We start from the raw sequence: 12,746 nt of genomic DNA on the forward strand, positions 1-12,746 counted from the left end.
AAACAATATATCTGTGTATTTGAATGCATAAATGATAAAATAAAATCTACAATTAGCTCCTCCTCCAAAATTGGAGTTTTGTGACTCTGTTTTCTGGCTGCTGCCAGTGTGTTTTTTCCATGCATGTATTTATACCTGGAGGCTTGACAGATTCCACAGGAAGGTGAAGAGTCAACTTTGACCCAGAGAGAACCTGGCAGACCAGAAACTGGCCTGTCAGCCCAACTCTTCCCACTGTAAGTCATTTCCACCTCAGAGATGCAAATATGTTGCTTTATTCCTCCATAACTTTGGATATATTTTTACATTTCTCCTAACAAAATGAATGTGGTTTCACCCTTGCTGGTGTTTGCTCAATCATCCACTCTGTTCTTTCCCATTTTTAGAAAACATTTCTACTGTTATTGCACTTCTGTTTTCCTGCACTGATATACTTTATTGCATATTGTTTGTATCATGTTTTAAATGTTCAGTACACAAGCATATTATGCACATTTTTGAAAAAGTAATCCAACTCAGCTGCACATCACTTGGGTTGTGAGTCTGGTATGATTATTCTAAATAACTGCTCAGTATGTTCTGATGTTCTCTGGCGCAGAGAATCTTGTTTTTTATCTGTTGCTTTTAACCCTTTAGGAACTTTTTGTGTTAACCTTTTTTATCTGTTGCTGCTTTTACACCTGAATTTGTCTTTGTGATTTTCCTCTTATGTGGTTCTCTAGACGACTTCAGTCCCCTGTTAACATACTGATTACTCAAAACTACTCCATACACTCTATCCTAAATAATCATGGAAAGTTTCCAGTGGTTTACATTCTGGAGGCTTTGTTTTGTCCCCACAAGATGAGTAATACATGCACACTCAAACACACGTGTGCACCCACATAAGGTCAGAGTAAACTGACCCGTTCCAGCCCGACAGAAAGAGTTATTGGGGTAAACGCGGCTCTGCGTGGGAGGGAGGAGTAAATCAGGTGGTGCAAAGAGCAAAAGGAGGGCGGGAAAAGGTCAGCATGCAAACAACGAAACACAAAGTTTACGTGATGAAGTGGAAACCTGCTCACACTGTGTGGCACAGCAGCGTAAAAAACTCAAAATCTGTGCAGGTAAGCAATTTGACAAACTCACTAATTTAGATCATAATTTAGCATAATGTGTGTTTTTAGTAACTCCCTGCAAACATTAATCTGTCACACAGCGGGTGTTTAAACTGGTGCCACAGGCTGACAGCAAAGGGCTGTTACACAGGTGAGAATGAACAATGTTTTTGTTGCAACTTCGTTATCTCTCAAAGAGCACTATATCTTCTGAATGGCATTCCAGAGGCCCCTGGACGTCCACCCCTTGACAAACTCCAACGATGTCACTCAGCAGTGATAAAGCACGCACCGCTGCGTAATTAACCTCGTCTCACCTCAAATAAGTCCAACAACAGGTGCATTTAGCACGGCGGCAGACATAGACTGCAGCTGCAAGAGACCTCATTTGGTAGATAGCGCTGTCAAAGGCTAACCAACTCAAGGAGAAATGTTGGTGGACGTTCAGACGCCTATAAAAATGTAAATTTGTGTGGCCGTCTAATGACATTTAGTCTGCAAATGAGGACTGTAGCGTTAACCGGCATGCAGCGAAAATTCACCACAAGCCTTAAACAAAGTAATTTATTTTGCCTTTCAAGATAACGCAATTTATGCAACAGAAATTAATTAAAATATCACATTTGAAAGGAGGACAAATGAGATTTTAAGCCACTTCTGCTGTTTTACACAAAAACAGGGACTGAGGAATTTTCTGCTCGGTGCAAGACGCACATTTGGCCCCCTGAACTCGGCTGCGGAGGTCACAGACGTTGACACAGGGAGACACTCCTCTCTTTTCTGTCAGAGAACCTTGAGCACTCATAGCACAGACGCTCCAGATTTAGAGACACAGCCCTAAATACATAAAGCCTTTTATGCCATACGGCGCACAAACGTCTCATCCTGCCCAGACAACAACCCACTAATCTCTGCAACCTGAAGGTAACTGTTTAGTTACTGTGGTAACGTCCTGTGTTGTGGTGCCTCATGGAAGGAGCAACATAAAGTCCACAGGATTTAAATTAGTGTTTATGTTGCAGGAAATGGATAAATACTGTTTTACTGTATAGTTAAAGAGATGTGGTCGCATAGTTTTGTTGGCTCCAGATTGATGACGGATACAGTAGAAAACATATAGAAGACAAACTGCTTTGTGTATTTTCTTTTTGTCTGCTGCAAAATAAAAGGTGCATCTTTTTTTCCACTGACCCAGATCATTGTGGTTTACAGTACAAAACTTTAAAACTTGGCTTTTCTGAAGTTTTACGCTTCCCAAAGAGCAGTAAACTGCTAAAAAGCAAAGCAAAAAAATCTTAAAGATGAATTTGTTTGCTTGAGTTGCTTCTTATTTCCTTCTGATCCCTTTACTTTAAAAGACTGGAGCATTAGAAACCTCCACGTAATCATTTCTCAGTAATTATGTTTAAGTAATTTAATTTAATTTAATTTAATTTAATTGTTTAAGTAAACATGTTTTTGTTCTATTATGTCACACAATCATATTCAGCCTCATTCAGGCATCAACATTCACAATCACATTGTTTATTTAATGGTTTTAGGGGGATAATGAACCAAAACGGTGAATTAAGCCCTTTAGAATAACATGGACATTTCTAAAAGGATAAAGTTATTTATATTCTTAGCTTCTTTGCTATGATGTAACACTTGCATGTCGTCATCTTTTTCTTTTTAAAGCATCAACATTAATTTGTGGAGTTATAATTACCTTCATTATATTAAGAGTTACTACACTGTTAGTTGCACCTTCAGAATTGAAGGCCCAGATGGTTTTTTTCATTTCCCTGAAGGACCAAGTTCAACAAAACATATGTATCTTTTAATAACCTGCATTAAGGTCCTAAAATCCCATAAAAAACATCCAAATTGAATTTCATAAAGTCAGTGTTTTCTTCACTAAAAATGGCTGTTTCTCCAAAGACAACGTTGTTGCACCAGTATAATAAAAAATGCCAAATGATGTAGTAGCTGAAATCGAGCTGATGGGGCAGAAATAGTCAGCTATAACTTAACATTAAATGTTCATTTTGCTTCAGATTTTAGATAACTTTTAACATAAGTATTGAAAGAACTTAGATAAAGTAAATTAATTTACAAAACTTGGTATCTGACTTTAAAACATGCAATCAATGTGCCTAGCTATAGTAGTTACATCTTAGTTTGTAATTTAACATTTTGTGGATATATAGGTAACAAAGCGCTTATAGCAGGTAGAAGTATATTGGAATGAAAATATTTGAGCAAAAATGACCAAATTAGGAAATTGCAAGATAAACACATAGTGAGAACCAGAAAAAAATGTACCAGTTGGAAATAGCAAAGGAACCACAGCAGAGAAAACAGAAATAAAGTCTAAAAACATTGGGATCTAACGTGGCAGTCAGGTTGGTAAGTTCCCTCAGGGGTCACTTGATCAGCAGCTGGACAATCTTCTTCAGCAGTTTATGGAACATGGGGAGGAAACTGGAGAAAATATTGCTGCTTCCTTTGGTCTCCCAGCAACCAGCACAGCTGAAGATGGGTGCAGTTTGGAGCTGTGCCTTCTTCTCAGCTCCACAGTGCATACTGTCTCCAGTGTCTAATGGACTTCAGACAAGTGCAAACCAATGATTTTATTAGATGTAACAAAAAGATCAGCCAAGTGGGAGTTAGCATTAAAACCCAGTAAAACAAGCTGTTCAGAACGAGCAAGACAGGACAGAATTAAAGGAATCCATCAGGAAATGTTGGAAATCCTAAATGGCCATGAAGCCAAAGGTTTATATGAGAAGTGAAATAAAAAATAGAACAAACGTAATCTCTAGAATTGGATCTAAAGTCTAACATTGCAGGTATGCTAACTGTTAGCTCTCTCAAGTGTTTTGGAATTAAAAGCACAACTGCATGCTGCTGTCGTTAGCATCTTCACACTAATCCTCTGGGCTACCTGCCGCAGCTCTGCAGAGGAGCTGGGGGTGTTGGGTTTCACCGGCGGGTCTTTTGACCGGGCTCACAGGGGATGAGGGGAGATTCTGAACGCTGCACAGGCACTTATGAAGGACGCACATTGTTGCTAGCCCTGGGGAGAAAACTGAGCAGGTTGGCAACAGAGGCGGAATTTCCTACTGCGATGTTATCTCACACAAGACATTTAGCTTCAGCCAAATGATGGAGGGGGAAGCAAGAGAAAAGAGGGAGAAAGTGAAGGGACAACAATAACAGAGGGATGCAGAAGAAAGGTGAAGAGTCTGGGGTGATGGGGTGAAAAAATGAGTAAATCACAGCTGAGGAAAGTTTTCTAACTTTGCTACTTAGGTTTAAGATTATTCTTCCATACGTTTGCTGCTCTGCAGGATGGCAGGAAATGACCAGACTTATTTGGATCTGAAAATAACCGGCGCAGTGGGACAAGCCGAGTCAGATCTGCAAGATCAGAAATGAGCAGCGAGAGAATGGATACTGCAAATCTGACTGTACAACACTAAACCCTCTAAATCCCACAGTTCCTCAAAGGCTGACAGGAGAGACATTGTAAGTCATGAGGTGGAAAATTATTATCAACAATATAGTTTAAAGGACCAAATGAAAAATATTTGCAAAGAAAGGTAATACGCGGTTAGGTGTTAAACGTTTGTTGCTGTGACACTTTTTCTGCCTGCCAGGTGTGGCTGAGCATGCAGAGCAGGTTGCTTGTTAATTGCAGGGTTGGTGCTTTGAATAACCTGCTGCTTCTATTCAAATGACACCAAATCCCAGGTTTCTCCTAATGGCTTCAACGGCATACTGCACAATGGTGGTGCCAGTGTGTGTGTGTGTGTGTGTGTGAGACAGAAAGAGAGAGAGCCTCTGTGTTTGAGATAGCAGGAGTGAATACTATAGAAACTAGCTGTTTTTCCATTGACCATGAAATTGTGCAATTTGACAATTTTGAAAATGAAAAACACACCGATTCCAAACAAACACTTGTTTTGGTGATGGGTGATGTGGGTTTTCAGCTGAAAATACAAACACTTTTTTTCCTATCACATGATCAACAACCGGATGTTAACAATGGCAGCAAAGAAGAAGGCGACAGGAAGTAGTTTTAGCCTGATGGAGCGATGCTTTGTTTTTATTCACATATTGCGTGAACAAACTTATTCACGTGTGATTTTAATCGTGTTTCTTCTTTAATGGAAACACCACGACTGTGAAATAGTTTTTTTCGACATTAGCGGAATATTGACAAAATTTTGAGCACATTTGTGATGAAGACGCAGCTATAGACACAAAAATACAGTTAAAACCTGATATTTACATATCATAGGTAAATATTCTCTCACTCTCTGAAGCTGAATCAGATCAGAAATGTATCGCTTTAAGTCAATTAGAATGACCAAAATTAGTACCAGAAAACGTAGAACATTCTTTACAGATGTTTTTGTAACTGTATTGTGATGTCTTCAAATATTTCCCATCCGGGGTCAATGATTGTCCATCAGGAAAGCAGCATTAATGCTGCAGCCAGGAAGGGAAAAAAAGCTACACTACCACGAAATGAAGAGACGACCTTTGATCCTGCAATTACAGGGAAATGGTGCAATATTCCTAAGACCTTTGTTCAAAAAACTTGATCCTCATAGGTGAACAAACAACTTCAATGCAGCACAAAACATTTAAACTATGTTCAATCATACTTTGGTTTTACTTAAAGTAAAAAATTTTAATAGTTCAACAAAATTCACTGACTTTTTATGTCAAGTGAACAACACAGTATTAAAATACTACAATAATAAAACAAAATAGGAGGAAATATAAAATAAACGAGAATAAAAAAACATCTTTTCAGCATTTTCAAAGATATTTTTTAAAGCAACCTCTTTAAAAGGACAAACTGCAGTAAACATTCCTGAGGTTTCAGGTTTTATCTCTTATCTCCCTGATTGGTCAGAATGACAATATCATTATAATGAATTGCTTTTTATGGCAGGGAATACTTGTTAGATTGGTAACTGTTTAACACGTTTTGAGAAGGCAAAAAGCTAATAACTGACCAGAAGACAAGAGGTTTATGGAGTTTAAATGCTGGGCAATGATTACAAAACAGATTATCTCAAGCAACACTTTACTTTGACTGTACCTTTAAATACGGAGACAAATTAGAAATTGAGTCGTCAACCTTTAAGACAAGCTGAGAATCATTTGCAAATTCCTCTGTTAACCATTCAGTTTTTCCACTGTGATTTTTTTTTATTTTGCTTTTCGATTGCTTGAAATTGTAAAGGCACATGAGAGACATGTGACAAGACCACCTGCCAAGCCTCTGGCTTTTTTAAATAGACAATAAAGCCTGATTTCCATGCAGGACGGAGTTTACTGTTGTCACACGACAACAATGCCCTCATGAAGCCTAACAGGACTTACGCCTCTTCTGGTTTTACTTTTCCATTCAGATTGTGATTCACAAGGAAATGAATAAAATAACTGTTTCAAATTTTGTTACATTGCAGCTAAAATCTTAGCAACTTCACAGGGAATTTAATTCAACTGACCTACAGAACCTGGAAGGGAAATTATTTGTTATGCATCCACAAATGAAAAAAAAAAAAGGCATATATTGTATTCTGTCCCCTCCTTATTGCAACTGCAGCTGCAACTCCACAGACGGAAATTTTTTGCCTCTTCTTCTTAATCGTCTCCTCCACACCATGATGCTGCCACCACCATGTTTTGCAGAGGAAACAATATGCAGTGATTGTCTTTCTTTAAAAAAAATTTGCACGCAGGACAACAAAGGCTCATTTCTGTTCACATCTGAACTTAAATCACTTTCGGGAAAGTGTGAACAGTAAGTTTTATGTAATTGTTTGAAACTATGAATGTCTTCCTGTCACTTTTCTACAAAGGAAAGACTTGTGAAATGCATTTCAGTTTTTCAGTAGCACTTAATCACATTATTTATTCCTATTTGTTTCTTGTTTTATTTGTAGGTTTGTTATGAATCACATTCTTATTCTCATCTTGAAAGGTAGGAACTTTATTATTAGAAATCATAAATTAGACACAAGTGGACTTTCTGAAAGGCAACTAGATGAAATGGATTTCATTTAAGGGTTTTAGAGTAAAGGGGACTGGATCAAATGCATAAAAAGCAGATAAAACAGGAAAAACTCAACAATAAAATGCACACAATGAAACAATGCAAAAGTTCTGCAGAAGTTAAAATAACACAAATACATGTCATATTCTGATTTGAACGGGAGAAAATATCTTATTCTAGGTCACAGAATATGAATTTGACGTATTTTTAATCAGAATGGAGTTGATTTAAAGGTAAACATGTAAGAATACGTTGAAACTTGAATCAAAACATAACAAGGTTAATGAATGATCGGAGATGATCCACTTGACCTGAAATCCTTTCCTCCAATCACATTTACCCATTGACTGTGTCCTCCTGTGCAATCAGACACTTAATTATCACAAAGTCTTTGTTAATGTTTTCCTGACATCGCAGCAGCAGACGAATCAAAGGCTGAACAAGATAATGTCGTAGTTTACACTGACGGGATCAAAGAGTGAAACCTGTGAAACACTGTCAGGGTGTGAAAGTCGTCATAAAGTACTTGTGTGATTATCTGACGTGACTTTCTTACTCGATGTGTTGTTTTATCACACCTATGTCTTTTGCAGAGTTGAAACAGGTTTCAACAGGAAAGCAAACATTTGACACATGCCTGCCCACGCTGTTTGACTGACAAATCTTATGGATGAGTGGAAAGAGTCAATGAGTTATTGCAGGATTAACCGCATTAACTCTTTTATCAGTAACAGACTCATGAAGCCAAACGTACCTGGAGTTGTTCTACCTTCTTATCCAGGGAGGATTGACAGGGAGTTGATGGCTGTTCTCCAGGCCCATCACCAGGCAAGACAGAGAAATACAAGCCGTGCATGCACACACTCCTGCCTTGGGACAATTCAGCTTTACCCTGAAAGAACCCATACATGCACAGGAAGAGCATGCAAACTCCTTGCAGGAAGGCTCCTGGTTTGGATTTGAAGCTTTTTCCTGCAGGCAGAAACAGAAATAAATTTCAGCAAATACTAAACATGCAAAAAAAAAAAAAAAAAAAAGTACAACAAAGGTGAGGTGAAGAAATTGACTGAGCTGTACTGTATGCATTAAACTGATGCATAAAAAAAGAACCTGACTGGAGGTTTACATACATTAGAGCAGGATGTCCAACTACAGACACCAGCATCAAATAAATGAGAGGAAAATGCATCTAAAAGTTGCAACTTTCAGGTTGGGGACCCATGTGTTGGAGTGTCTCCATAACTATGTGAATAAAAACAAATACATGACTCTAAAAGCAAAACTGGAAACCTAAATCAATGTTTTATTGTTTTTTCTCCCTCGGGAAATAAGACATTTCTGGGGAATTCTTCCTGAAAGAATCTGTGTTTTCTGTTGCAGAGAAACAGAGATATCTTAGAAAGGCACAAAGCAGTATTAGCCAATAAAAGCAGCATTTAAAGACCTCTAATTGTTGGCTGGGAACAATGTCAAAATGTTACTCATAGTTTAGGTCGTTGGGTCGTTTCCAGTCAGCGTTTGCACAACACCTCCTATGACTGACGCATGTTCAAACTTTCTTCTTCTTCTCATACTCCCTTCTCGGTTGAGATTTTGTACAGTGGAAGTTCAAGGACTTTTCTGAAACAAACAAAATGTTTCATTTGTTCTCAGTGGCAGACAGTAACCGACATGAACTTGTGACCAGCAACAGGCTCTGGAGGGAGGGATCCTGAAACCACTAGCAGAAAACCACCGAATAAAGCATTCAAGTTGACAACACAATAACACAGACCATGCTACAAAGCAACGGCGATGTTGAGACTATAAAACATATATGGTCAACAAGATGATAGTTAAAGTCAGTACAAATTATGTAATTACTGTGGGTCAAATCATATGTTTACTATGAAGATGTATTACCTCTAGACTGTTGACATTTCTGCAGAAATAACTACTTATCTGGAGCAGACCGAGTGAAATATGGAGAGATTTTTATTCTACATTCCCAGATAAAAACCCAAATCCTGGAAACATGTTGCCTTAAAAAACCTAATAGATGGTTAATTTAAGATGTAGGAATTTCAGAAACATCCACTTTTGGTTAGTTAAAATATTCCTTTAAAAAAAAAAAGCAAAATAGTGACATTTAACGGATGATGTGTAATGGGAAACATTACACATTATAAATCTGTAATGTGTCCCAAAAATGAGAAATTCTGTCATCACAAAACATTCCTATTGTAAAAATAGTTTTTACAATAATCATGGTTTAATAATCAATACTTATTGGTCTGCAAAGTCAGAAAACAGCAACTAGAAATGGACTCTGAATTGCCTCCTTACTGAAATGTATTATATAAATAAACTTGCCTCGACTTGGTAAGAGATTAAATATCAAAGAAGTTTTATTACATTATCCATGAGCAGCTTTATTACTGGAAGTGTTTAATACTGTTTAACTGGCTTTAGGACATGGATTTAAAAAGTTTGTTAAAACTCTTTGTCGATTAATGTTAAAACTTGGCAAAATTCTCTAAGTTCATGTGACATGCTCAAACAAATATCTCTATTGATTAAATGTATCACCCAAACCAGATGTTTCTCCATGAAGATTGCAGTTTTATTTTCAGATTCCAGCTTTTGTGAGAGAAATGTAGCGCATAGAGCCGGCCCTAAAGGAGCGTTAAAGTTAGATAACTAGATGGTCAAAGTCTGGAATCACATGGAGAAGTTAAATAAATAAAGAAAAATAATAATTTTGCATGTAAGTTTTAAAACTCATTGAAACTTGCAGAACCCATCAATGAAATGAATAAAATCCTCTGATATTTTCTGATGAAGAACAACTAGCTGTTGATCTCTAACAATGTGTCATTTTTTGGGTCTTTCATGATCATAATAATCCAAAACAAACCTTAGACAAAAAGGTTCACCAAACATACAATCGACGTTCTGCATGGCTGCCTCAGTTCCTGTTAAAAACCTGCGTTCTGAAGAAGACGTAGCATAAAACACTAACGAGAAATCTGGAGAAATTGTCCAAATAATAACTCTTTCTGCATGCTCCAACCTTGTAAAAAGCTACAGTAGACTAAGTGCTGTCAAATTACCAACAAAAGAGTCAGTAGACAGTATTAACAGCAAGACTGCATCTCAAGAGATTCTGTGATTATCCCTCATGTGGGGTTATTGTACAGTTTCAACATATCTTTACAGTGGGCTGCCATTAACAGTGCAGGATGCTTTATGTTACCTTCAATAAGTGAGTCACTGTTTATCGCATCCCTAAGTGATGCGGTGTGGTTTCTCCCATCAGGCTGCATGGTTAGTAATCAAGTTATTTCATCTTAAAACCCGGCTGATGTGAATGGACACTTGTTGCCATGTGTCTGAGTGAAGAGGCCCGGTCCTGGTCGACTTAGCCGTGTGACACGCGATAGGGTCCAAATCCAAAGTGGAATGGCTGCAGGCTTCAACCTGCGCTTAAGAGGGTCACTGCTGAACAAAGAGGGTTCAGTCACTGGCTGAGAGGCTGCACACACCGAAAGAAACGTGGGGCCAACGCAGACGGGTGGGACAAGGAGCAAGCGAGAATGTCGGAGCTTTTATTCAGGAACAATTTCCAGGGAGAGAAATGAGTGTCTCTCTTGTCTTAAGCGCAAAGCTGCAGGCTTTTAACTCTTTCACTTACATTCAGGTTAGTCAAACTGGAGGCTCTGGTAAAGGAAATGAAGATTTTGTGAAATGATCAATCAGTTCCTCTGTAGTCTAAACAAATGAAAGCAGCAAATCATAAATAATTTCACTTTTGGATCAGCGGAACTTGCACGTCTGTTCTTAAAGGACAATGTTGTGCAAACGTAGCTCCACAAACTGTGAGCAAAGGTTGCAAAGTGAGTTGCTGAATCATCAGACGCACACCAACATATATCTGATGATAACCTGGATTTGAAGCTTTAAAGTGCTTCTGTGTGTATTTGGAAACAAACATGGAGCGTGACTTCCTCCTGCTGCCAGTCTAAACAAAAATGTTGAGACAACTGTTTTACAAGGAGCTGTAAGGTAAAAGGAAACCATGTTTTAATACAGGAAATACCGGTTATAATGTCAGTAAGACAGCTGTTCCTGGTAGGGTAGTTAACCAGTAGCAAGCAGAAGTTAAAAAAAGAGAAAAAACTCTGCAGTCCTTGAGCTGAAGGGGATTAAAACAGGCAACTGTTAAGAGGCCCTGTGGGCCCACAGTGACGTTTCAGTTCTTCCTCTAAAAGCATTTTCTTTAAAAGTTTTCATTCAGCGGCTTCGTCTTCACAGACCTTCTGCAGTCTTCCGATCTGCCTGTGTTGGAAACCATGATTTCTAATTTCTAATTGAAGATTCTTTCAAAGATTTGGATGTTTTGATTCTTTTGCTTCTGCTCTCATACTGTTTGTCTTTTTGCGTCACTTGAAGCATCTTTTGGTCATTGTGAGCTTTGCTATGCAGTAAAAGCCTCATCTTCATGCATTTCTTCAGTACGGACAGAAACAAAAAGATGTTTACAAGAGTCGAGATATGATTGGTAACTGACAAATGATGTCATCTACCATCAGTTAAAACTCTGCGTGCCAGTGGGATTACAGTTCCTGTTCATCATGCAGACAGATTTAAGTGCAGCTTTCCTTTTCGTAAGTCATCTTCAGAACAGAGGAGGTTCTGCATGAGTATCGAACCTTTCGCTGCCCAACCCATTTCAAATGAGATCATTTCAGTTCTGGAGATGAATCAAATGTTATGCATTTCCAAAAAAAGCATGTAAACAATTCTCTCTGTTCTGAGCACCAGGCAGGGGGGCTCAATTCCCCGTTTGATGCACATGAATGAGAACAATAGAAAATCTGACGTATAAATTATATATTTTTATCTTGTGATGGTGGATCCTTCGATTTTTTTGCCGCCCTGGCAAAAGCACATATAACCCAAGAGAAAAACTACCAGTGACACTGCTACTGTCTAAACTGGTAACAATAAAATGACCACTTTTATAACTTTCCATTTTTTTTCCTTGCTACTCTCCATTTCCAGGCCATTTAAAATATTTGTCCTGGTCATTTTGGGATTTCTCTTCTTGTTCTGTAGAAAGTGCTCCTGGTTCAATGGGTTTTCTTCCTGCCCTTTCAGCCATAGACCTGCTGGAGGTCTCATCCTGTTATAGGAGAGCGTTTTTCCCCCCTACTGTCACCACATGCTTGTTCAAGACAAGTTTCTGCAAAGTAAAAAAAAAAAAAAAGTATTTGAGAAAAGATAAAAAAGTAAATTTTGCTGCAATTTATGACCCTTTGCATTACAGCCAATTGAAAACATGCAGGACTTAAAAGTTAAACTTGAAAAGCTCTACGCTGATTATGCGTTTTCTGTACTAAGCTTTGTGAAAACTTCTGTCAACTCTTTTTACGATATGAATAATGCCGTACATCATTCTGAGATCTGATAGAAATAAAAAGTATAATTCAAGCTATTTGGTTAAAGGTGACAACTGTCCTGTGAGTTTTTAACTCCCAGAATGTTATTTAGCATATTTAGTACATATTAAGACAAACAACTTAGAGAACTTCAAGAAGACTTTAAAGGAT

The sequence above is a fragment of the Poecilia reticulata genome, linkage group LG17, assembly GCF_000633615.1.
Source record: "Poecilia reticulata strain Guanapo linkage group LG17, Guppy_female_1.0+MT, whole genome shotgun sequence".
Classification (NCBI taxonomy): domain Eukaryota; kingdom Metazoa; phylum Chordata; class Actinopteri; order Cyprinodontiformes; family Poeciliidae; genus Poecilia; species Poecilia reticulata.